Source organism: Spea bombifrons, chromosome 4 (assembly GCF_027358695.1).
Source record: "Spea bombifrons isolate aSpeBom1 chromosome 4, aSpeBom1.2.pri, whole genome shotgun sequence".
Lineage (NCBI taxonomy): Eukaryota > Metazoa > Chordata > Amphibia > Anura > Pelobatidae > Spea > Spea bombifrons.
Window position 1 is genome coordinate 7,192,737 of NC_071090.1, and position 26,678 is coordinate 7,219,414.

The 26,678-nt window shown below is 39.0% G+C and overlaps 1 long non-coding RNA gene across 1 annotated transcript in view; it reads right to left on the minus strand.

Moving 5' to 3' along the window:
- The window catches only part of LOC128490124 (uncharacterized), a 125,233-nt gene extending 101,087 nt beyond the window's left edge, over window positions 1-24,146 (minus strand). Inside the window, exon 1 of the long non-coding RNA XR_008353918.1 lies at window positions 23,904-24,146. This is a non-coding gene — a long non-coding RNA (uncharacterized LOC128490124). The remainder of the gene's footprint in view (window positions 1-23,903) is intronic.
- Window positions 24,147-26,678: the final 2,532 nt, after the last annotated feature.

Below are 26,678 nucleotides of genomic sequence, written 5' to 3' on the forward strand. Positions count from 1 at the left end.
TTTAAGCTGGTAGGTGGCCCGCTGATGCCAGTATGCGGTCTTGCTTGTTAAGTTATTTCTCCCCATTAAGTTGTCAATTGTATCAGGCAGCCTGAATATGACTATAGATGCATTGGGGACCCTCTGGGTTTGACCTGGAGTTTCTGGTTGAACCTCTGGTTTCTTCACTCTCAGCAGACTTCCCCAACCAGCCTATGCGCTATTCCTCAAAAAACAAGGGCCGTGTGGCAGCTACCTTGAAGAGCTTGAAAATTGGAATTATGATGCCAAAACTGGGACCTTTAGAAGGTACCTAATACATCTTCATAAATCATTATAGCTTGTGTTGCGGCTACAAAAATGCCCTCATAAATGGGAGATCCCCCCCTTCTGCAACTCTTACTTGCTTAAAAGAATAAACTAGGGAACAATTTATTGTTTAATTATAATAAAATGGGAAACATTTATATACATATATATATATATATATATATATATATATATATATATATATATATATATATACACATACATACATACACACACGTATTTTTCACTGTTGAACCACTTAAGTTTAAGTAGAAGTTGCTCTGTGTTTGACAATACAGAATGAAATAGTTTGCATTTTGTGGTCAAATATATCTTCCTCTTTCTAGGCACATTGCCGGATGCTTTTACGTAATGCACACGTTTCCAGTTACATAATATAAAAACATCACGTGCATTTTGCTGGAAAATAAACTTTTTTGAGACAAAATAAAGAAATGCTTTGAAACAGTGAGGACGGACTCAAATACTGTGAATATTCCATGACCACAATCTGTCTTGCTGTCTATCTATCTATCTATCTATCTATCTATCTATCTATCTATCTGTACACCCTGCCATTGTAGCTTTTGGAATCATCTGCATTGGTGGATTGTTCTAGGAAGCTTCCCTGAGAGGTTTCTTAAAGAGACCGTTTCATTGGCAGCCACTGAAAAGGCTAAAAACGTTATAAGTACTCCAATATGCAATCTTTAAAAGAAGAACTGGAAAAAAACATGTATGTGAGATAGAAGCTGTAACTACAGAGAGGCAGCTGCTCTACTTCTTCATGGTCTGATGATTCTTGGTGATGGCCTCTTGGCCATTGCTTTATTCTTTCCTCAACAGCCAAAGTGTTACCTGTCTACCAGTGCGGCCAATCATCTCGGATGAAAACCCATCAAAAAAGCCAGCAGCACAATGGTCACAAAAGGGTTAAAACACTCATCTTTTAGCGATAAGATGAGATGGGACACATTGACTCAAGTGTCCGTAGGTGATGGCTCCAATATGATAACTGATATCCATGAAAACGCAGACTGCAAATTCCTCTCCCGCTTACAAGCACAGCACCGTGACTTTACATTAAAATGCTATAGAATTGAAAAGCTTATTTTTTTTATATTAGGGAAAACGGAATATTCTGATATAGATAACTTAATCCATCATTACAAACGCTCCTAATCCTATTACATGACCAAATCACAATGGAATGCGTGACGAATGTAGGCTTAACACTACGAGTCAGTTAGTTATTTGTCACTCGTACAGTATGTCATCTATGTATCTTAGTGGTTACCGTGAATATTTGGGCATGGCGTAACTTATTATTCGGCCTCGGGGTTATTTAATGCAGTCCTTAGGGACCGGGGCTTTTTAATGCTGAAGGACTAGAGCAATTTCTGGTCTTTCTTCAACTCTTATTTCCCACTTTCTCATTTATTGTACCTACACAAATTATATATACTTTTATATACTTACTATACTTACTGCATTGCTTTTTAAAAACACTATTCATATATGTAAGACATTATTTTTAAATGGGTAAAATTTCAAAAAGTTAGATTTAAAAGAAAACACATTTATTCAAAGTTTTACAGGTATAAAAATATACATATCTAGAATAAATGGGGAAAAAATAATAATATTAAGTTAATGTGCCCTGATTTGGAAAACACTCCATATTGCTATATAATTTCATTTATTTTAAGTAGACTTGTGCACATGGACCCAAAACCATTCAGATACATTTTTGGTTTAACTTTTGGTCCACTTCTTTTCGGACAATGGATTTCAGAAATGAAATTCATTGACTCTCATCTGTCACTCAATGTCTCCCTACCTTTTTTTCGCAGCTCAGCTTTTTGTCTTGCCTCCTCTTGTTCTTCTGTATTCTTTCCCCACTATCCACTCCATTATCTGGCCTCCCGGAGCACTTCGGCAAAAGGGCGGAGCTTCCCTGCGCACCCTCTCACCCAATTGGAGGAATGGGGAAGAGGCTGTCCAGCCCTTATGCAGCCCTTATGCAGAAGCACTCCAACGGTCCAGACTAATGCAAAAATGTTTTATAATCCAAAGGAAACAGCCGCCAAGTAAATCCAAGCTGGAGAACAGGTGTTGATATATCAAAAGTTTCTAAGTGTATTCCTCATGACAACATGTAGACAGAGTCATACCCCCTGTGGAAAAACAGCGATTAAAAAACAGGAATACGTTTTAAAACTTCTGATATGTCAACACCTGTTCTCCGGCTTGGATTTACTTTGTGGTTGTTACTTTTGGATTATAAAACATTTTTGCAGTAGTCTGGAGAGTGAAAAAACAACACAATGGAAACGAAAAATTGGAGCTCTCTACTTTGTTTTCATTCGTTTCGTTGGGGGTCGTTCATCGGTTTCAGACATTTGTACGAATTATTGGCAAGTCTAATTGTAAGTCTTATTAAGATGAAAACATTTGGTGTGTATGGGAAATATCCTTTTGTAAAAGGCCACAACAATCTAAAAATAAATAAAATCAGACACTCGTTAGAATTATTGGCAAATTTCATCAAAATTTAAACTAGTTTGAATCCAAATGCTAAAGTAATTTTACATCTTATTTTTTTACATATTTTTAAACATTTTTACCTCTACCTTTGGGTCATGTGATTGGCTGTAGCAGTGGGGCTATAGACTGACCCCTTGGGTCACGGAGTGATCAGTAGCAGCGACGTGGGAGGGTCTTTTACTAATGACGTACCAGTCCTATTTTATTGTAACATGCATATTGGAGTCCAATTTACTGCACATAGGGGCTGGATTTCGGTAGTTATCGTAGTAAGAAAATAAAATTGAAAATACTTAATTTATTACTAAATATTATTAAAAACTTATTCCCAGAAATAACCCATGACATTTTCTTTTTAATGACATAATATTTTTCTAGCCACATGACACAAGTAGGGAGCTCTTATAGGAAGACACGCTTTGTTGCTGTAGCAGCGAAACATCTTTTTTCAAATATATTAACCCTAAAAAGCTTTTTTTTTGTTAATTCAAGTGTCAGCTGCTGAAAATATTTAATTATAAGAGACTATGCGGACACATTTATAGCCAAAAAAAAACATTTTCTATCTAAGTAACCAAATAATTATAATTAAAGGAACAAATTATGGTTCACAATATCAATGAGTTTTAGTTAAAGACATAACAAATTATATAAAGTTTGTCTGATAAGAATATTATTGAGCCGGGGAATGGTGGAAGCATGTTAAATCTTAACTTGATCCTTGTACACAAAAATAACGTGCAAAAAGAATTTAAGTAGATGTGTCACCATAATTATTTCAAATAAAGATCTGATTGTTGTATTGAAATTAACACATCACAAAAAAATAAAAAAATCCCAAATCCCACATTTCAGTTGATTCTGCTAAAGAGACCTATGCAATAGTTTTATAGAATACAAGGAGAAACACATTGTTTCTTCTTCTTCTTTGCATGATTGTTGTTGATTGGTTCAAACAGCCTTGATAATCTCATCAACACTATGAAGGGCAAGGCCCAGTTGCCCCAGTCTCCATAGCTTACCTACTCCCAGTGCTGCGCATCATTAAAAGATGGAGAACAAGAACATGACATCATATAATGGCTCTCAGAAGAAGGATGGCAGCACAGAGGGGCTGGTGGCCATACCTTGGAACTCTCTGGGTTTTTCCAGGAGACTCCGGGTGAAACGCCTCTTTTCTGGGTTTTGCCCACTTTCCCATCAAAAATAGCGTGCGTCACGCAATGTCGGTGGGACTGCTTGCAACGTCAGCTGGACCTCCTACCCGCAAAATGTAATTATAACATAACAAAGCATTGCTTTTAAACAAGGCTGGGGTGCAAGTTTGAGATCAAAATAAAGAAGCAGAGGCTCAGCACTCAAATGATAAGGTGAGTTTATTTCACGCGTGAAATAAACTCACCTTATCATTTGAGTGCTGAGCCTCTGCTTCTTTATTTTGGATTTATTGAGGGACTTGGTGGTACCCTGGCTCGTGCACCATTTCACTGCTGAGTGCTGCACTCCAACTTTTCTTTTTGTGCAAGTTTGAGATCAAGCACATGTTTTGTAAATTGCCCAAACTATTGGTCACCGGCAGGGGCCTTCTCTGGCATCAGCCAGATGCTACCTAGACAAGGTAGGCTAGAGGCAGTGACTTGTATAGGGGAAAGGGACCAGGGAGATTAGGTAGAAGACATTAACAAAGACAAAGAATCTTCATGTTGTGCTTCTTCATCTTCGTGTACGCAATCTTAGTTTATTCGGTTTGAACCGAAAAGTGCCTACCTGCAGAGTATCTCTTTACCTCGCCTAGTAATTCCAAGCCTTGCATTTTCTTTACCAGCAGAAAGCCATGCAGCTTCCGCCATTATTTGACTGCAACATGTGACCACAAATGGAGCTTCTCACTGGCTGATCACATGACAGGAAGCAGGAAGCTAAGATGGAGTCTGTCTCTCTGCAAATACCCATGCTGCAGCAGAGGAGTCCCATGAAACTCTCATCCTCGGTGGGCAATTTCTCCCTATAACTCCTTGTTAATCCACCCCTGTAGCTAGGTCTCAAAGAGAACGGTGGGACACAGGACAGACGCATAAAACCGAAATATCCTATACTATTGCTTTTGTTCTCGATAGCCTAATAATTTGGAGAATTCTAAGTATTATACAGCTTTACTACACGCTCGGTGCAGGCTGACACAGCGTTAAGTATTGTGTTTAAGGAGATTAGCTTAATTTTCTTCCCATAAGAATTTACGGCGACAGAAGTTCCTACCACACCCAAGAAACTGTCATTAAAAATGAATTACTACCAATGCTATGGTATTTAAAGCACACTGCCAACTATAATCAGAGGGCAAATTCCATTCAAGCGCTGTTCCCGGCGAATACCTCGGTCTTCCTGATAATATGTAATATAAACAGCCTTCGCAAAATAACACTTATCAATTGAAGAATGCACCCAGAAAGGCCACATTGCCCTTGTAAGAATTTATTCAAATTATTTGAATGGTAAAATCCAAATGACATCACTTGATGCATCAATCCGAAAAGCTATTTAGCTTTAGCAAGCTTTTACCACATTGGTGGGTATATTTCCTTAAAAGAGGGTCTGTCACGTTCCAAAATACTATATTTTACAATTCATTGCACTAAAGAAAACCACATATTACGTTTATAGTAATATAAAGTAATATTAAGTATAATTTAAAGTAATTTAAAGTAATATTTATGTTTTAGAACAGCGACTTGTTTTTAGACAGTCATCTTAACTTCTCTATCTTCTCCTGCTCTCAGCATTTACATTATTATTTCTCCCCATCACGTTACTTCTGCCCTTTGGTGGAAACTGATGCTGGTTTACCGATGTAGAATAGTTCCTTATTTTAAGTATTTTATGTATTAAAAACTAAAACAAAAGCCAATGGTTGATGGATTTGGGGATGCCAAGGGCTGTATGTAGGGTTTCCACATTGATGATTCGACGTGGAGAAATATAGTATTTGACAAGTTTGTTGATGTCATATGCTGGCCTAAATCCACCCTTTCGTGCTTATACATATCCAGTTTGAAATGGCGACCATGACATGAAAGATGTAGTGGTGGACTTTTGGACCACAAGCGGCTGATTCAGGTAGATAGGAAAATGTATTGCAGCTACCTGTTGGATACCCCAGACCTCAGAACCTTCTAAATAAGCTGACCTTGAGATTCTTGAAATATTAACTCTTTAGTAGCTAGTCATGAAAATTCTATGTTGTGACCCAAATGTCTCTAATACCGGTCATTATGGAAATCTTGACTTTTCATTATTTAAAGATGCAATTTATTAAGTCACCTGCATTTAAGCAGGTATATCAACCATAACATACTGGTGGCAAAAGCACCAGTTGGGAATCTTTATGTTGGATCACAGCCGTGCAGAATAGGAAGGAGTCAGTCCCAGACTGTGTGACCCTGAGAATATGCCCCTGAAACTACGAGACTGGGGCAAAAACCCAGGTATGTGTATAACCAATCATCCACATTCCATGCTATTTATGACACCAACTCCATATATTTTTAAAGGCAAGTACAGGCTCTCTTTTTAAAATGTAAAAACTGATTTTCTAAATGACTTTAAATTATTATTTTAATGACGTTCAGGTCTCCAGAAAAGGTTACTTATTTATCTATTAGCTGAGTTTTAGTTGTGCTGCTAAAATTCCAAAATCTGAACTATAACCCATTGATGACGTCCCAAACCAGCTCACTTAGTCATTTTATAAATGCTTTTTTTTTTAAACATGTATGTCCAAATATAGGTTATTGTACAGCAGTGATATTACTATCGCTACAGATTCATAGCATTAACACAATTGTGATCACTGTTTCAACCGGGGTGAGATATGCAGCAAAGGGACTTATTTTGAGTCAAAATGAAAATGTTGTTTCTGGTAGATCTAGACAGAGGGGAACTACATGAGAGTGAATTTGCTGTTGCCACTGTTGTTATTAGGTGGTATCAGTTAGCCTTTTGTACAATATATGAACAGTCAGAAGCTCCATAATTAAAAGGCAACGTCTAGGGTACCATCTTGGTTGCTAGGTTTGGTGGGTGATCAAAGAACACGCACACATCAAGAACCAAGAACTAAAACTGACCAAACGGGGTCAGTAAAAATAGTCATTTTGTGTTGCCGATTGGTTGATTACCGAAGCAAGTTTAATTCCCTGATCCACGAAAGTTAAATTTCGGCACGGTAATTCTTAATATTAAGTACTATGTGTATATAGGAGTGCGGACGGCCACAGAACTTGTATCTGTTGAATCTATTACATTATTGGTCTTTCACATCAGAAATCCACCAGCATTAAGTCTATAGGGGGTCAAAGGACGTTTTACCTAAAGAGCTTTACTCTTCCGAGGCACGGGTGCCCAACTGTACTTGTTGGGCACCCGTGCCAAGACCATTTGTTAAAAAGTGCTTTTTTTTTCTCTTGGAAACAGTACATCATGAAAAAAGGGAAAGGATCTGGCACAACGTCTTGACCGGTCTATGCTGAGATATGAGGTAAAAAGACTGAAATAACCCTGACTCAAAGGACCAAATTTTATACATTTTAGGACATTCGTGGATACTGATTTTCACAAATCTGGAAGCCCATCCAAATGTGTCTGCCTGTGAAGGGTTTTCTACACACAGATTTTTGCTCAGTGAGAAATTTATCAGATTAGAACCATATAAAAGATTTATTATGTGGAGTATGAGGCAGTTCTCCCGAACACAGAATGGGTTGTTGTGCATCAAATATAAAAGTAAGGAGCTATAAGCAGTTGCTTAAATACAGGGTTTGAGAATCGTCTGCAGCTATGACCAGTTGCCTGTTGCAAGGCGGTTAAATGTGCGGGCATGTATATGCGATCACCATTTTAGCAAAGAGGCCCGGACTGGCCATTTGGCACACTGGGGCAATGCCTGGTGGGCTGCTGGCCTTTGGTGCCAGATTCTCAGCCAGTCTGTCGCTCCAGGGTCAGATGGGGTGCTGCGGCATGTACATACCTGGGAACCCTCCGGGTTTGACCCGGAGATTGCCGGGTGACCGCTGCTCCTCCGGTTCTCCGGGTCAAGACCCGAATCCGTCCGCCCACCGACGTCAGCGGGACCGTACGTGTGCAGTCCTGGCCGCGTCCCGCAAGGGAAGGCTCCGGGTAGCCGGAGCCAAGAAGTTCCCAGGTATGGGCATGTGGCTGGATATGCCCAGAGAATAAAAATTTTGTGTATCCAACCACCGGCTGCATTTACGTCATCAGGCCACCTCGACATTGCCAGTCTAGCCCTGTTCCCAACCAGCACAAGCAGTCTGACGAGAGTATATGCAGAACATGCATAGCTTTATAACACGATTCATAGCAGACTTGTTGTATCCCGAAACATTGGTCATATCTTAGATTGAGGAGCCATATGCCTATCCCATGCATGTTTAAATCCCCCCACTGTATTATCCTCTACCACCTCTGATGGAGACTGTTCCATTTACCTACCACCCTCTCGGTAAAGTAAAACTTCCTTACATTACATCTACAGTAGGAACACAACACCATGGGACCTACTTTGTAATAGCTCAGGTCCCCAATGAGATGTAACAATGAAAGTCTCCAATAGATGCCAAAACCCCGGCTTCATATAGGTCCCACAGACTACTTGTATTAATCCTAAAATGTCCCTTTCCGCCAGCAATGCTTAATACAAAATACTATAAAATAGTAAAATACGGTTAGGTTGCTTCATGAAATTACTTTTTAATGTTCTGATACTGGAAAAAAAGGATACAAAGTTTCAAGCGCTTAAACGTAGTGGCAAATTGTCTGAGAACGATTAAATAATTCTTAGTTTTATTTCTTGTATGTACTTAGATTAATGGAAACATATTTATGACTCTTTTTCCGAGAAGCGGCAGACATGAGGTAACCAACCAGCAAGTGAATAAGTGCTGGAAATCACACAATACCAGACTTAGGTGGACCTTCCATTCCCCACCCCAACTCTACCTTGACAAGTCCAGAAGAAGTATATTTAAAGAAATCCTTAGAACATCAGAAATAAGTAATGAAGGGCCCTGTCTCTGAATAAGCCGGACTTGCCTTCTTGTCTGTTTTGTTCCATACCTGTCTCATTTACGTCGATCTACGTCTTTAACTGTTTTATTTTTTTTATGCAATATCTACTTTTTAAGGACATGTTGCTGTGTTGGATTTTTTTCTCTCTCTCTTTTTATTTAATAGAATGCTTCTACTTACACTTTTTTACACTTCTCCCAACTTCAATGATTAATAAATTATCAACATTAATAAAGTCACAGTATTACATATTGTCATTGATTGCAAAAAAGGGTGTTTTTTTGGAGGACAAATAAAATTAGAATAAGGAATATTAACAAGAAATCAGATCTTAATTTCAAATTTTCTTTCTCTCCTAAAAACACGGAGCTGTTTCCAAATACGTGTCCTCGTCCCTGAGCTCACGGACATTACTGTTTATCATTCCTTAGATCCCATAACTTTGGAGACTTGCCTCTGTCATGCCGAATGACCTCTTTACTTTGAAAAAGCTTTGGTCACATAACTGTTTTCTGTGTGCGGTTAAATGTGCAATGTATCTTTTTTAAGGGATGGCGTTTGCTCCAGGGCCCCTGCTGGCAAGGTGTCCACTTGCTGCTTACCTGTGCAAATATAAATCAAGTATTTTGTATTATTAAGAACCACAAAGTTGTGCTAATGAAACATATACTTATCCTTCGACATCTGAAATAAAAGCACCTTCCCAGCTTTTAGGATACCCAACTTCATTGGGGAGAAATAACAATGCAGACAGTAAGAATGTGCCGTTAAGATGGCCTTATGGTAAACATATAAGGTGAGTTATAATAAATAAATATTGTTTTTTTATCTGTAAAATGTAGAATTTGGAAAACGTAAGAAACCCAATATAACCAGAGGGTAGCAGTACATGCCACAAAATTAGGGCAGCTCAATGGCTCAGTTACAAGAGGGATCTCTGTTCTTCCCAACCTACATGGCCTCCATAGTTTGAAGTATCTACCCGTATTACCTTATGAGGCGGTTGGAATATGACATCACATGCCGGCACTCACCAGTAAAGACGACGGTCGCAGAGGGGGCAGCATCCACCCCACCAAGGTAAATAGGTCACTGCACCTGATTTTTCACAGCAGGTATTTAGATCACGTTGATACTGCTGCTTCTGGGCAGGATTGTAACAGTGAAAAGGGTTCTATAATTCTCCAATATTATGGAAAAATGGGTTCTTATACATTCCATTCATAGCTAGATAATAAAGTAGAGTGAAAATCCTTAATTTGCAACCCTTCCAAGAACCCATATCTGTTAATCCAGAAGAAGGCAATACTGACCAGAAAATGGTCCCCTCACAGGGTCGGTCCTAGTGAGTCAGGCGCCTGTCTGGCATGCCAGGACAGGGGTAGGGGGCACAAACATCTCGATGTGTAGAAGTCAGTCTGGTACCTGACAGGTTTAATGAAAACCTATCCAATGTGTTTGGGACATGCACAAGAGATCTATGCTTACATTGGCATTCTAGATGTATAAAAAAGGATAAGGATTGCACTGGTGTGGAATGACAAGGGGGCTCCTTGTCTGGGGTGCTATCTGGCCTAGGGTCGGCCCTGTACCAGCATCAAAAAGTGTTTTCTTCCAAACAACTATTCTGTTAATCTACACGAATATTAAAAAAAATGTATGCGGTTGACTTCATACAATCACCATAGCAGATGTCAATCTAAAGAGGATCCCCCTGTATTCTTTGGATCCCTTAATGAGAAAAGAATATTTCTTTGGATGCTAAACATATCTGGAACTTAATGAACTGACTGGAGTTCACATTACAAACCTAAGAAGAAGAACAAATTGTATATTCTAATCATGTAATGTAATAATAATGTAATATAATAACACAAAGCACAGAAAAGTCTTGATAAAGGCGTACTGGACCGTACGATACTGGACCGCTAATACTTTGTGATCATCACAGGGATATCCTTACAGTCCCGGAGACTTATAGAACTACTTGTACAGGACACATCATTATGTATCGTCGGACATGTCATTTTTCTTTCCAGTAATGTACTTATCAGTCTAATGGTTTCTTCATTAAAATGTATTGTCAATAAAAAGAAAAATGCCACATGTAAATGCCACATGTAAAAACATTTATGAATTGAAACTAAAAGATATTTTCAGAAATGTCTCCTATAAGAACTTAACTTTCATTGCTGGAGCATTGCCAGGACAGTCTATGTCACTGTGGCATTAAAGGTACACTCTATCCCTTATGGATTTTAATGCATACGATGGCTGAATTACACCTTGAAATTAACCTTTTTGGCATCGAATTGCAAAGGTGGATTAATCAGAACCCTGGCTATACATGTTGGGTATCCGTCCAGCTCCCTTGCCTTGAAGGAGATGCGTTTGGCTGAACAGCAGTGTATTTGAGATCTCCATTAGGTTACCACTCAAAAAGCTGCTGGTTGTTGTTGATTGGTTGATTGGTCCCATCCTGGTCATAGCTTCCATGACAGAACAATGGTTCTTTACCATAGAACAGTTTGAAGCCCCCCCCCCCCAGTACACTCAAGTTAACACAACAGCCCATTTGCTCTACACCAGCAACTAAAATTCTCATGGATGATAGTTCGGCTTTCACAAGGATCAAAGGATCAGTTATGGCTGCGAGGGAATTAAAACTAAGTTTTCATTGTGTAGAGTCCATGAGCGTCACATTTTCCTTCAGCAAGTACAGTAAAACTTACATTAAACCCACAACTTAACACCGTAGGAGCGGATGTGTGCTCTACACACCTACAAACTTTTTAATCTAAATTATACTTTTTTTTTTATCTATATACTACATTAAACATTATAAAACAACAGCTTATACTCATATAGCAGGTGTATGTTTAAAAAATAAATACATTATAATAAAGTTTAATTCAGTTTTATAAATTTATGTTAATAATGCAGACGACTCGATGGATGGAAAACATTTATGTTAGATGGTATTTTAAATTAGTTTGCTTACATAAACTTAACGTTCACTCCAAGTACCACTAAACTATAGAATGAGGTGTCGTTCTAAAACGATTATCATTGAGGTCTAATGCTCTCGAAAACAGCTATTTGAGACCTTGTCCACATGTCAGTAGACAGATGGACAGCTTGACTTTTACTCCCCTTTAGACCCGCTGACTTTCATCGGCAACATCAATGAGGAAATGCAGAAAACAAGAAGATGACCACATGTAAAATCGGAATATAAAGTTTCCATCGTCACAGGTTGCAGACGATGTTTTTTCGTTTAAATGTCCGGTAAGTACACGCATAGTCAACAGGGATTCTGCAAAGTGAGTAATTACTTTGAAAATAGGAACAAAGTATTTACCATCAGTAGACCTCAGCATGCATATTTTTGAAAGAAAATTTAATTATTTGACTTAAATTGTCTGACATGCTACTGGATGTTCATAATCCTTTAATTGTGTGACTGCCATATAGAATGGAATTAATGCAATCAACTTATTCTACCTGAGTTGCCCTGGGTTTCAGGGTTTTTGTGCCAACTTCAGGATCTCAGGATGAGCGGGCAGATCCCTGGAGTCACGCCGTCTTTACCTGACTTCTCACTCTGAGTTTTTTAATGTAATGTTTCAAATGGACTATTATAGGATTAAGATGTTATGATTCACAAGTTGTGTTAATTAACCCCTTAATGACAAAGCCCGTACATGTACGGGTTTAAAATGCATTGTTTTCAATGGGTTTAGGGACCCTCCATTGTTCTTAAGGGGTTAAAAAGGTGCCCAGGTACGTTAGTCACACAGTTATTAAAGTCCATTTCATTCACTTCAATATATCGGTACATTTATAGTCACTGTAGCTCAATATATTGTGAAATGAGTAAAAAGATGCAAGTAAAGTGGACCTTACGCTTGTATCCTGTTGAAGGTCCAATGGAATATGAATCTTGCTTCAACCATACTTTGAAGACTAAATTCACAAAAATATATATTTTTTCCATTTTTAATAGGTCCACTAGCTAATTTGCCCACAGACAAAGCTTATCAAAAATGATAAGTGAAACTGGTTTCTTCAGGCAGACCACAATCCAACTGAATAATAATATAATAATAAGTAGTCAAAACAATGTTACATATTCCAATGTAGGCTGCCCTATTGCATTCAATGACAGCGTCTTAAAAAGGAAAATAAATTTATGAAGGTATTCACTCTGCAAAGGTAGATTTACTAACAAGTTGACAACTCAAAATCTCACTTTAATTTGATCTACATATTCTTATTAGGCTTGTTGATTTTTGAGCATACCAAGGAACTCACTGGCAGAACCTGGTCACTAGCCTTTGATGTCTGGGTTGGGTGAGTTTCTGCCAAAGGTCCTCCATACATCCAGCCACTTTATTCCTCAGGTCCTATCTGATGGTCGTGTCGCCCCTATTTAGGCCTGTGTTGCTCCCTAAAGGAGTAGGGGAGGTCTTGGTAAAATCATTCTCAGGTATGATTCTTTGGGATTGTCAGAGGGTTCAAATGAGTGGACTTTGGTTGGGACTCTGATCATCGTGCGTAATTTTTAGTAGGTTTAGATCAGACATTCCCTGACATTAAAAACCTAAGTATCATTGAAAAGGAGGAAAAACTACTTGGAGATCTTACTGTATGTGGCTGGCTATCTGTTTCTACATCCAACTACTCATCTTTTATTTGCAGCTCACACAGTAGCCTGTCCTTAGGTCACTCTGCCGTATCGTGAGGACTCCGCAAGTCCCAACATGGGCTCTGACCATAACAAATACTTTGTTACAGTGTATTGCGTAAGGAACCTGAGGCCAAAGAGTTACTAGAGACAAAATTAATGTTAGACTTCAGAGCTGAGTGGCTCTGAAAGACCTAAATCACAAAATAAATAATGGATTTTGTCTAACACCTCAGTATCTTGATTTATTTACCCTAACAAGGATTTTATGTGCATTTTATGCACAAAACATTGATGTTGCTATAAATAATTCATTGTTATCTATAGAAAATTGTGTAGAAAATGACGTAGATGTAGTCTAATAAGAATAAGAATTTTGTAAACTAAGAAAAAATCCACATTGTATGAATAAGTCAATAATTTATTTTGTTTTAGTAAATATAATGAATGAAATTTTAGCATCAAAGTGATAAAAAAAAAAGTAGCACTAACTGAAAGTATCACATGAAAGGAATCCTGCTGTCAATGTTTCTGTTGGGCAGGAAATAACGTGAAGGTCAAGACTTGGAAATCTGAGGTCAGATGTTACAGCTCACTAGTCAAAGAAAGTGACAATGGCCAAGGGTCTTTCAAAGAGAAAATACCAGATGGTACTTAATCTTAGTCTCATACATGGTCACATTTCAAAAGACTCTTAGCACTACCATATAAATTACCAGGGGATCAGTCAAATTAAGACCACCCAGCAGGGCAATCTAAACATCTCATAAACTAAATACACCATGAAAGAAATCATATCTATTCAATGTTCCGAGAAGGGCATATTACAATAGAACTAGTTATAGCAAATAGTTTGGATATAGCAGAAGTGATTAGCAATGAATGGGAAGTTAGCCTTCCAAAAATGTTGCCGTATTCAACCGTATGGCTATTATTATGATGAAATGTGTAATTAAAGAAGAATGAATGCCATATTTTTGTATATGACTCTCATACATGGAGTCTCTCATTGAATTTGATATGTTTTATGGGGCTCTAACTTTATGTTGAATGGACAGATAATGGTCGCCCAGTCTTGAGCTGAAGCCTTCATGTCTGTATTTTCAAATACATTTTATTGATGGAGCACCACCAGATTCTGTAGCTATGTTCCAAAATTGACAATATACTAGACTTGTACAAATATACCAAAAATGATTCAGATAAATATTCTTCCTTACGTTTTTGGACAGCGAATTCAGTTTCCTACCCGTTGCTTTTGGAAATAAAATTAGTTGTCACTCACCCTTATTCTCTCACGATCTCTCTCTCTCAAAGTCTCCCTACCTTCTCGGCCAACCACTTCCATGTCCCTGTTTTCTTGTCCCACCGCTCTGCTTTTTCTCTCGTCTTCTTTCTTCTCCCCATGTCTTCATTCTTTGCCTGCTTCTTCGTGAACCAGGGTTCCCAGGGCAAAAAGGGGAGAACCTCGGGGCACACCCTGTCTGTGTGGCTCCACCCTTTTCAGAAGTACCTCAATAGAAAGATTCTCGAGGGATAGGGTGTGCTCCGGAGGCCCTGCCCTTTTGTGGAAGTTCACAGAGAGAAGAAAGAAGAAATGGGGAGAAGCAGATGAAGAAAGAAGACAAAAGAAAGAGGAAAATTCACAGCTCTCTGCTTCATTTTTGTTTTTTGGACCATCTTACAAATTGATGAAATTTTAAATTAAAAGTCGAATTTGAAAGTCTACAATATAAAAAGTGGATACGCATGTTAACGCATACTGGCACATATGGAGAGGTTTATGGAGATTATTTTTCTCTGATTTGAAGATCCCATTACTTTTCTCAATCAGAGGTATCTGTGTACATAGCATCTTTGACAGACAATCACAGTAGCTCAGGTTCATCTGGGATGTAGCCAAAACTACTACAGACTGATGACGGAGTTTTTTTAAACCATAAAGTAGTTGACGTTTGCATCTTATGTTGTTTATAGCAGATGTTAGGCTGGGAATGTACAGAAAGTACAACTATTTACCAATCTTTTTTGTCCTTAACTTTGACTGTCCCTTTAACCTCTATGAACAATAATGTATGTATTTCAGCGTAACACACTGAGAGCATTAGGAGCATACAATAATCTGTTATTGCTTCTCAAATAAAGTAAATATATTAATAGGTGATGCTTGATTTAACACGGAACACAAATACTTCAAAAGACATGAAGCATCAGTAGCTTAGTTTAATGTAAAAAATACGTTCAAACAGTTACTGACAATGTAGAAAAGACATCATACAATTAAGCGATATGGTTGTGTGTGATCTTTGTTATTTAGAACAAACCAAACATGATTCATCCGTCAGGAAGTTTGTGAAAGAAAAACATTTGCCTGTTGTGATTATGTGATTCTTTGATACAACCTGGTATTTATCTGGGACCTGCCATACAACCGGGTGGGTCCTGAGGGTAAAGCCAAAACTTGAGTTGGATTGGAATGACTGGTAGCCAATGTGGTGGTGTATGGTTGAAATATTGGCATCGACCCAAAATCTTATATTGGTGATCAGCAAAGGTTTTGGAAGTAGAGAGCAGGGGTCAATGTATGAAGACATGGAGGGGTTTAATTAAGTTTTTTGAGATGTTTCACTTTGTGTATGATTAAGCACGGCAGGGACGTGTGTAATAAGATAACATGTACATGTGTGTCTCATCACCACTGATCACCCTATGACATGGTCTCCTTCAGAGCTTTCCAACCTCTTTGTAGTAGCTCACCTTAGAACATCAGGTGCCTCGATACGCTACATTACAGGGGAGCTCAGGTGTGCCTGCTTCTGTATATTATCCTATATTATCCTTCTGTAACACTGTTTTAACATAGGCCAAACAACAGACAATAAGCAACAATAAGAAGAAAAGTCTTATCTACCTGTGCTTATCTATTCGTCAGAAAGTCCAGCTATATGGCCTAAGTACAAACATAACCCTCATATCCTCTGCATACACGTTTGACAGAATCCATTACTCATATAGTTAACGGAACATGGACAAAATATGATAAAATGATGCACTACTAATAATTTTGCAGCCAAAGTATCCATTTAGTTAAGCTTTTAGAGACAATGTAACAAAGCGTTTCCTTCTCTGAAAGTATGGTTTAATAAGTAGGCTCTTCTAGTAGACGTGGTAGAAATGTCGCTATGTTAATTTAGGCATCGATGGGATAGACACAACGATATGCTGAATGTAAAACAAGACCAAGGACCAAGGACCAAGTAAGGTGTAAGGTCCTACAGCAGGGAGAAAACATTGGGCAGACTAAATGGGCCAAAAGCAATGAGGTTCAGAAGCAATGAGGAGTGCGGTGGTGATGCCTGGAAGGATGGTCCAGCAAAAGTCCTTGATATAGTGAATAAGGGATGTTTCAGACTGGAACACACTTTCTTTCAGTAAAGAATACAATTCTGTATATACAGGTTCGGAGGGAATTTATCTAGATCTCCTTGCTAGGTTTTGGATATTAAGGGTGGAGAGACACTCTGGACCATTCTCTGGACATCTTTTCTGCAAAACTGTGGGATTAGATTTTACTTTGTTTAAATGGTTAATTGTCCACAGATTTTAGCAAAATTCTATATCTATTCACCTCCATTATTGTCTTCAGTCTTCTTCGATTCTCGTGGAATGCAGGAAGACTCTCCAAAATTCTGAGGTCATAAACCTTAATAAACTCAACGTTATTAAAGTCCTCCTTTGAAAGCGTTAATGTTGTCAGGCACTGACAGGTATTTGGTCGGCGATGAGAGCAATTTAAGAGAACGTCTGTGTAAGATTGAATATTACGCCGTATTTTGAGGGAAAAAACAAATATGTTTGCATTTCATTCTTTCAAAAGATAGTAGTGGGAAAAGATCAAGATGACAATTTTCTGGCACAACTACATTCACAAATCACTAACTAAAAGAGGGGGGGGGAATGAAAAAGCCTGTGGCCTATTTCAAAGGAATTCTCTTATCAGCCAACTATTGCTCCATAAATGCAGCATAAAACGTAAATGTGTGTATTTTAGAACAAAAAAAAAAACGTGATTTTCCAACCCAAATAAAAATACATCTCCCTTCTAGAGAAGACAAACGCGATAGAACCCTTACAGAGCCCTTTGACAGATCACATTAGTTAGGACCATTATCCACATTATCAGAATGTACAACCATGAGTCCATCGCGTTTCCAGTTTCCATACATTTCACGGTACACGCAATGCAAAGCTTAGCGGGGAGGCGAAATGTTTGGCAGGTAAGTCCTGGGAAAGAAAAATAAAAAGGAAAAAAAAAAGTTCGGTATGGAAAACATTTCACACACACCGTGAAGCCGTATTTCCTCGATTTCAGCACATACGTGATCCTAAAGTCTAGCACTTTATGGAGAATCACGGGAAGAATATGGTTTTTATTTATCTGGCAGGCGTCCTAAAAGGTTTTAAGGCTGCTCGCAGACGAGTAGCGAAGGAGGCTGTGTGGCATAGATTGTTAAGGTGGTTTTTCAGAGCCTCTGTCACAGAATGACAAATTGAGTTTACAGAACCATTCTGGCATTTCAAGTGGAAATTTAGCAGCCTAACAATGCCGCAGTGTCATCTACTCGTCTGCTAATAGGTTCTTTGTTGAAAGGACGCGATTACTTAAAGGGGGTCTTTTGCCTGCACGGAATTCATTTATTAAAACTACTTTTGGCTGTTTTGGCAAATTGACAGAGTAATCGTTCCAGTTTCCTGCCCCCTTGAACCAATAAATATACCTGGGAACTCTCACGGTTCGGCTCGGAGTCTCAGGGTTTTTGCTGGGACCTCAGGGTCTCAGGGTGAAGGGGCAGCTTCTCAGGATCACACAGTCTGGAGCTGACTCCTTTTTATTCTGAACGGCTTTAATCTTATCTTAGGCTGCTATTTGTTGCATTTGATACCTTTGTTACGGTTGATATCCCTGCTTGAATGCAGGTGACTGAATTAAGTGTATCTTTAATTAATGACAACGAGGGGGGGAATAATCATGCAGAATATGTATACATAGGCTCTGAAATGGAAGTTAAGATGACCGTTCTCATGACACATGGATAAGGTAGGTTTCTAAAACATATATTGCTTATTTTATACACCATTAAATGGGTTTACTTTACTTCCAACTCTGCAAGTTGGTTCGAGTTCAAGCGTGTCCGCCTACGTTAGACCTTAATGCGCATGGGGCATCAGTAGGAAGGCCTATGTAAAGCTGCATGATGTCAATACCTGGGAACTTTGCAGGGGGCTGCCTGTCTGGAGGTCCCCTTTCTTGGGGGTACGGGTGTGATCAGGAAGCGGGGCTGGTCACGCATAAGATTGTAGGCAAAAATGGGCACCATCTGGTCGGGGAGTGGATGTGACTAAATTCCGCTGTCTTGTCTGGAGATTAAGGAATCTAACCCAGAGCCTCAGGGAAGCAACACTGGGAAACTTGGCATGTCCCGCGTATGATGATGGTTCACCAGCCTTTCATTTTCGAATGGCGCTTTGCTTTCCTTTGAACATTCCATTGCCTTGTCTATTAAAAATGAAGCTAAACTTTTATGTTTACACACGTTTGTGCAGGTACTCGGCACTTCATTCAAGACTTTTGCAGAGAACAATTCATTGGCACGTGACCCAAAAGCAGGCACTCATAGGCGGTTGCCATAGAAACTGGACGACTTTCTGTGTTAATAACTCTTCAGGGGAAAAACATAACATACAGAAAAAGGTTTGCGATTAACCCAACTGAGAACAGACAGCCACTCAATAGCCTGTCCTATGGTGCATCCCCGCTCGGGAGCTCCTCAAGTTTCAGCGCTCTTGCGCTATTACAGAGAAAATATTTCCACCGACATATCTGATCCTAACCACAAGCACAGTCCAGAACCAAACAAGCAAATGTCCTCTGTATGAGGGAACCAACAACTCCATACGTTTTAGCTTTCATGAGCCTCATCAGAGGGGCCCGGTTGGCAGGGGTGAGCAAGAAGGTCCATGTCTGAACTCTCCTTTACAACTGGGGTGGACACAAAGTCATCCCTGAAGGGTAAAACTTTCATCCATTGAGGTCCACCCTAAATGTAAAGGTGAGTCCAGACCTGAACCTCCTTGCTCCCTCTGTAATGGCACAAGAATTGGCGATGCCCATGACCAGGGACACGCTAAAAAGCAAATTATTAGGCGACTGTCCCTTCTTGGTTGAGTTGTTCTCAAACCTGTATGTGTATGTTGTTCAGAAGAGACGAAAGAAGCCAAACCTGCTAAGGCTTATGTGCTTGGCAACCTCGAGAGCACAACGAATGTTCTGCTTACATGGACCATGGATATGGTGTCTTCATGGAATGCTATCCAGAGTTTGCATGATCCCTAATGTTTTGCTTTTTTGGAAGAGCAATCAGATCTTTACATATAATCTCATCATACATGACAACGTCTCTTTAAACATCAGACATGGCCTTAGTAACATTCATCTGTCGCTTAGTGAAGAAAATGTAAAAATTGTGTGCTTTCTTGTAAACAATTTTAATTCTTGGAATCACGTCAGATCAATTTTAAACTTCCTGTCAAAGATTCAGATTATTTTCAGAGATGGTTTCCTGCGAAGATCACAGTTTTTTTTTTTCTTCATTTCTGTCTTTTTGTCAGTGTTGCAAAAATAATGAAATAAAGAGAGACATCTCGATTAATGCGCACCATTTCTCTTTAGTTTCTCGTCCACTGGATATGGTTCCCGCATTTATCACGAAATAATGAAATTATCATGGCATGCCTCCCAACTATCCCGATCTGGGTGGAACAGTCTTTATTTTGCCTCTCTATCCCGCTGTCTTGCCGAGGTCTACGTAGAGAACTTCGGGAACTATAAAAGCTTATCGGTTAAACATATTACTGAGTACAGATGACTGAAATGAAGCAGCCTGTACATTTTAAAGTGCGAGCTGCTTTCTGAAAATTCCAAGAATATTGTAAAAATAAATGATTAAAAAACAATGTTTATTGGCACTTTAGCCCTTCCCAAAGTTGGTCTATGAGTACGCTAAAAAAACATGCCTTATATTCCCATTTCATCATGTTTTTCTGATGGATTTTTTTTTATTTATTCTGATATAAATGTTAATTATATACAGTAGTTTAGTTAACTGTACTCAGCTCGTTAAATCCATTAAAATACCACCAACAATTCTAAAACCCGACTTCTTTTAAAGCTTTCTAATCTATCTAGATTTTACATCCAAACTTCAAAGGGGTATTACCCGCATTTTATAAATAGCTAACATTCCCTTCTCATTCTCATAATCTCTCTTAAAGTTAACAGTAATTAAAACGAGCAAAAGATCTAAATTACAAGGTGGGCTTTTAGCATAATAATTGTAGTTCACAGATGGTTTGATGCTAGGTCTGAAAGAGAGAGCCTCCTGTGATGACCCCAGGCATTTTAAAAGTCACAGACTGTTTACATTTGGAACTTTCCTGTTTTCCCTGGAAGGAAGATCCGACAGAATGGTTAGCGATCGCCAAGGGTCAAGATATATGGCAGAGAATCTTAATCATTTTGACAGGCAATATAGGGCAAGGCAGGTGGAAGCTTAAAACACAACATCACAATTTAGATCGGATAACATAAAAAGTATAATGACTAAAAACTGCAGCCCGACGATAGTCAAACCTATCTCAGGAACAAGCAATGAACACAACGAACCCAAGATGATTGGGAGATAAGTAAACACTGTTTGGATTATTAACGAACTAAGAGACACTGACCCCCAAAAATGTACACATGCGGACATCTATCTAACAAGATCGTCCATGACCAGCCCAGTTAATATTTTCAGAGGCCACATTGGTATTGACCCAAGATGTGTTGCCTCCGTATAGAAGTAGTCCTCAAAAAGAAAATCAAGGGAAAATAATACTTTACAAAAAAACAGAAGTAGACCTGAAATTGCAATTCAAGAAAAACAGTAGCAGGCAAAGCATTAAGAAATGTTAAAAATGTTAGTGACATGCATAATGTCATCACGCAAAATAAACAAGTACAAGGGTTTAGGAAAAATGACAGACGAGGTGGACCAGATGTCTCCGAGCTGTCATCGTAACCTTTTGAGTTGAGTTATGAGTGGTTTCCTGATTTCCGACCCTACATCTAAAAAGGGTGAGACAATCCAGTGACCCGACTCTATGAACCGGTTCCAGTAACTTAAATTACCGTGTTTATGAAATGTTGTCTTTTCTGGCAGACATCGTGGGAATGTACCTTAAAGGGTAATTCGATCTCTCGAAGGATGCTGATTACACCAAAATGTTTAAGAACATGTATTTTCTGCCCCATTAACTAATACATGACATATGACAGCAAGGTGAATAAGGCATGTTTTGGGATTGGTGAAAAAACACATTGAAATTCACTTTCAGGCTTTCTATTTACGTTTTAGAGGTGGGAGGTCCGTGACCATTTCTGTTTCTTTTTACCTGGTGTAACCTTTTCTGTTTGTCATCTACGTTCTAGAGGAAGACTTCCAGGAAGTCTCTGTATCTGCAAATCTCCCTCTTGAAATCGGAGATATCGGATATTATGCAGCTTTTTACTTGCTTCTTCTCACCTCAGTGACCTCTGTTTGTGTCAAATTAGGTGACTAGAAAACTCAACACAGCATTTCATTTACAAAGAGAGAAAACAGCTTTCTGGAATGATGTTTTTCCCACAAAACTCCACAGCCTTAAAGAAAGGGTAATGGATTACATACAAATGACATTTCGAAAAATTACATTTTTAGAATGTTGTATACTTCATACCCTTATTATTATTTTGAGGCTGTTAGGCTTTCAAGGAGAAGATTCTAGGAGGAAATATTTTGGAAATGTCAAAACCTAGGCAGACATCTAGGACTCTCTAGGTTTGATCTGTAATCTCTGGGTGAAGCCCAGCTTTCTTGGGCATTCGGATCAGTTTGCTCCTTCTTGTGGTGGGGGAGCAGTCCCTACCTAGTCCTCACTCATATGCCTCCCACTCCCCACCTACTAAAGGCTGTCTTGGGGCTAGACTTCCCCATACGTGGCTATGGAGTGCTTGGGTAACCTACCCGGGACGTACCCAGGTATAAAAGTAAAGCAGTCCACAACTGCCTTCATTGAGCTTATTCAAAGACAGAACATACATATCATATACAGGGCATGGTGCGGTACGGCACAAAACACAAACATTGACAGCTTCATCAAGTATATACAGGCATTACACGTGTGTACAATTAAGAATAAAAAAGTAGTTAACCTTAGACATCAAAATTCTCATTCATTTGTATGTGTCATAGCACCAACAATTATTCATACATTAATGATTAACATAGTACAAAGAAGCAACAGTATCCATGACCAAAAACAGTAAACAGTTCCAGGGGCACAAAAATGGTATTATAGTAGGAATGACACCTGGGGATGTATTGGAGGAAATGTGAAATGGGATGGTATATGAAAGTGAGTATGTACGTATGAAAGTTACTTTACTTTACTTGCACCTGGTCATCACCCATAACAGTGTAGACGCATAATTAATAGTGTACCTTAAGGGGGGGGGTGGCCTGCCCCAGGTGCCACTCATCAGGGGGGTGCCTGATGGCCACCTAACAGTAAGCTGCCGTCCCGCATTAGGCGGGTAGCGGGCAGCTAAGACGTCTGTGTGGCCCAAGTGAAGCTTGGCCAGTCCCCGGACCAGTGAAATCTGCAAGAGCGGTATGGGGGTGGGGGCGAATGAATGGATGGATGAATTGATGAAGGAGTGAGTGTTTAGCGGCAGAAAAGAGACAGGCAGGCTGTTTAGGAAGGGGCAGAGGTGGCACAGGCAGGCTGTTTTAGGTGCAGAGGTGGCACAGACATGTTGCCAAAGGGGCAGCGGTAGCACAGGCAGGCTGTTTTAGGGGCAGAGGTGGCACAGACATGTTGCTAAAGGGGCAGAGGTGGCACAGGCAGGCTGTTCCAGGGGCAGCGGTAGCACAGGCAGGCTGTTTTAGGAGCAGAGGCCCATCACATCAATGTCTGGCTCATTATATAGTGATAGGAGTTATGCTGTACCATATCTGTTCAGTAAATGTTATTTATTTAAATGTATGTAATAAATACATGCATATAGTTTACAAATTTGTGAAATAAATATTCTTGCCAACATTCATTTTTGTGTGTGTGGGGGGGGTGCCACATACAGGATCATCCCCAGGTGCCAAATACTCTAGGCGCGCCCCTGCAGATAATACGCACATCAGATAATATTTATTTGTGACCTTACCTGAAAATGAAGGTCCTTCAACTATTCTTCAGTATCCATTGTTTACAGAAGTGGGATAATTAAAGGCAGCTGTACAGGGTACGCCTGGATAACATCCCAAATTCAGAAGCCTCCTTTCACATATCAGTAGTCACCTTATCTCATGGGCCTTTACCTTAGTTAGCAATGTTTTTATCATGTTAATAACATGCTATTTGGGGCCAAGATATGAATTTTTTTCAGTAAAAAATGTTACTCTGGTTGGTTCAGGGTTGGTTGGGTTTTCATCTTGTCTTCTCCTGGGTCAAACGTAGGCCTAAAATCCATTTAGGACAAGATTGACGTACCATGAAGATTGTTGGTAATTCATCCTTTCTATATTGAGAGAGTTCTAAGTCTTCTCCACCCATAGGGAACACCCTATGTGCAAGTGTTTTAGATGATCCTACATTTTTTTGATAGGCCTTTTTATTTTCTTGCTTGGAGTCTGGAACAGTTTTGTCTCATACTTAACAATTCCGCGAAGTGAACGCTTCCTAATCTCTTCTTCATTTACTATGTCATAGCTGAAATCCCTTCTTGAAAACAGGCGTTTTCCTTGAGATTTCCATTAAAACAAAACTGGGGATTGACATTGCCAATGTGTAACCAAGTTGAACCTTCATGGTTTGCCATTGTCTGGAAATAATAAAAAAAAAAACATACATTATCCCTTAGTTTTACACAGAATTTTACTTATCAGTAAAATTAAACCTAATTCTCCAGGTATACCTCCAACAAAGCCAAACTTACTTTATAGAATTCTCTATAGAATTACCATTGGAAGCTAGAGGTATCAGAATAGAGCCCCTGGGTTAGGTCCACATGGGCACTCGCTGCAGCTGGGTTGGTAAGCACTTGTTATTTTTCCACACTGGCCTAACCTGTGATTGGTCAGTGGTGGTGCCATTTTTATAATTTCATCTGTTGGCTAGGGCCTTATGGGCTTTTTTCTTTTGTACAGGTGTGTTACTTTTTGAAACTACCCCCACTGGGTGACACAAACCCTAGACACTATAACACTACACCACTGCCTCCCTTCCCACAATGCCACCATACAATATTCTACCCGTATATTGTGTGATGTTGGTAGTCGGCGTCTTCAGGCGAAAGAAACCTGATTAGGTTCTTGAGAATGCTTCTGCCCTGGGATATTTGTAGAAATATAACTTTGACTGTATTATCTGAAGCTGTAACATGGGTTTGATGGGTTAACAGGTAGAAACAGGTAGAATGTAGGTGGAACTTGGCATAGAACACGCAGGGCTAAATGCCATTCCCCTGCACAAAAGAATGGCCTTAACTATATAACAAGTCTGGAAACTCTGGGTGCTAAGAGAGATTACTACAAGAAATCCAGTCAAGTTTAGTCTATCTGAGATTAACGAGATGATTATAACGACAAAATATATTTCACGGTTACATTTTTTTTCCTTTTTGTTAAATAACTGATCTAAACACTTTTTCTATACACACACACACACACACACATATATATATATATATATATATATATATATATATATATATATATATATATATATATATATATATATATATGGGGGTTTTATATATGTTCCGAAATCTTTTCTGATTTCTAGGATATTTTAGAGGATATTCTCACGCAATAGCTAATACAGTTTCGTACAATATAAAGATTGTATAATTTAACAAATATGAGCTTTTGCTGGCTTTATGGGTTTGAGCACAAGATCCACAAATCAAACTAAATATAATAATTCTTTCATTTTAACAACAGCCATAATATGAGAAATTCTGTCGGTTTTCATAAGTGCTGTTTCAGCAGAAATCTCTCCCAGATGGACTTAAAAAATGAACCCTTTTTACTCTATAACTTTTTAAAAGTTAAAACATAATTACTATATATATTGTTTTCTTTTTTTTTTTCCTACCAGCAAAAAGACATATGGTGAATGTGGCTGCTTCGAAAAAGTGTTAAATGAACCCAAGTTCACGTTACAAAAGCACCTCCTTCTGGCAGATTAACATATGTCCTATACAAGGAAATTCTATGTTGATTGTAAGTGCAAGGCATTATATATAAAATACATCGGTAAAAAACACCCCAAAAAACCCAAAATAGTACTCTCTTACGAAACCTATGGTCTGGGCTGTCACCAAACACACATATAATACATGCCAGTATAAACAAAACTGAAATAATAGCATGCCCTAAGTTTCACGTTTTAGTTGACCTATTCTAGGACAGAGGAAACATTTTCATTGATATCTTAGTTTGATTCTGCCCACAAGGCAGTCCAGAACCAAAATATGAGACTTTCTGTGTACAAAGGAACCAGACAACCCCAGACATGTATTTTGCTTTTTATTTTTCCATGAAGCCCCAAGGACTTGTGCTTCCCACATGTCGTATGAAGAACTGTGAATAGGTGAACCAAAGAGGCATGGCTGCGGTGGCAACCAGGTCCCAAGTCTTCTTTTTATTGGGGCTGCGGGTGTGAGGGGTGTAGTTTGTCCCTCAGAAGCTTCATCAGCAGAGTACAGTTGGTATCCCTCTAGGCACAAGTGAACAAGAAGGTCCACATCTGGACTCAAATTCACACTTGGGTTGAATCCCAAGAGATCACTGAAGGGAAAAATTCCATACAAAGAGGTATGGGAACAACTCAACCAAGAACAAGCAACATAGCTTGCTCTACGAGGAGAGAGCATCTCCAGCTGTAGCTCACTTGTGCCATTACCTAGGAAAATTCTCGTATCAGTCTGATGCTGCCA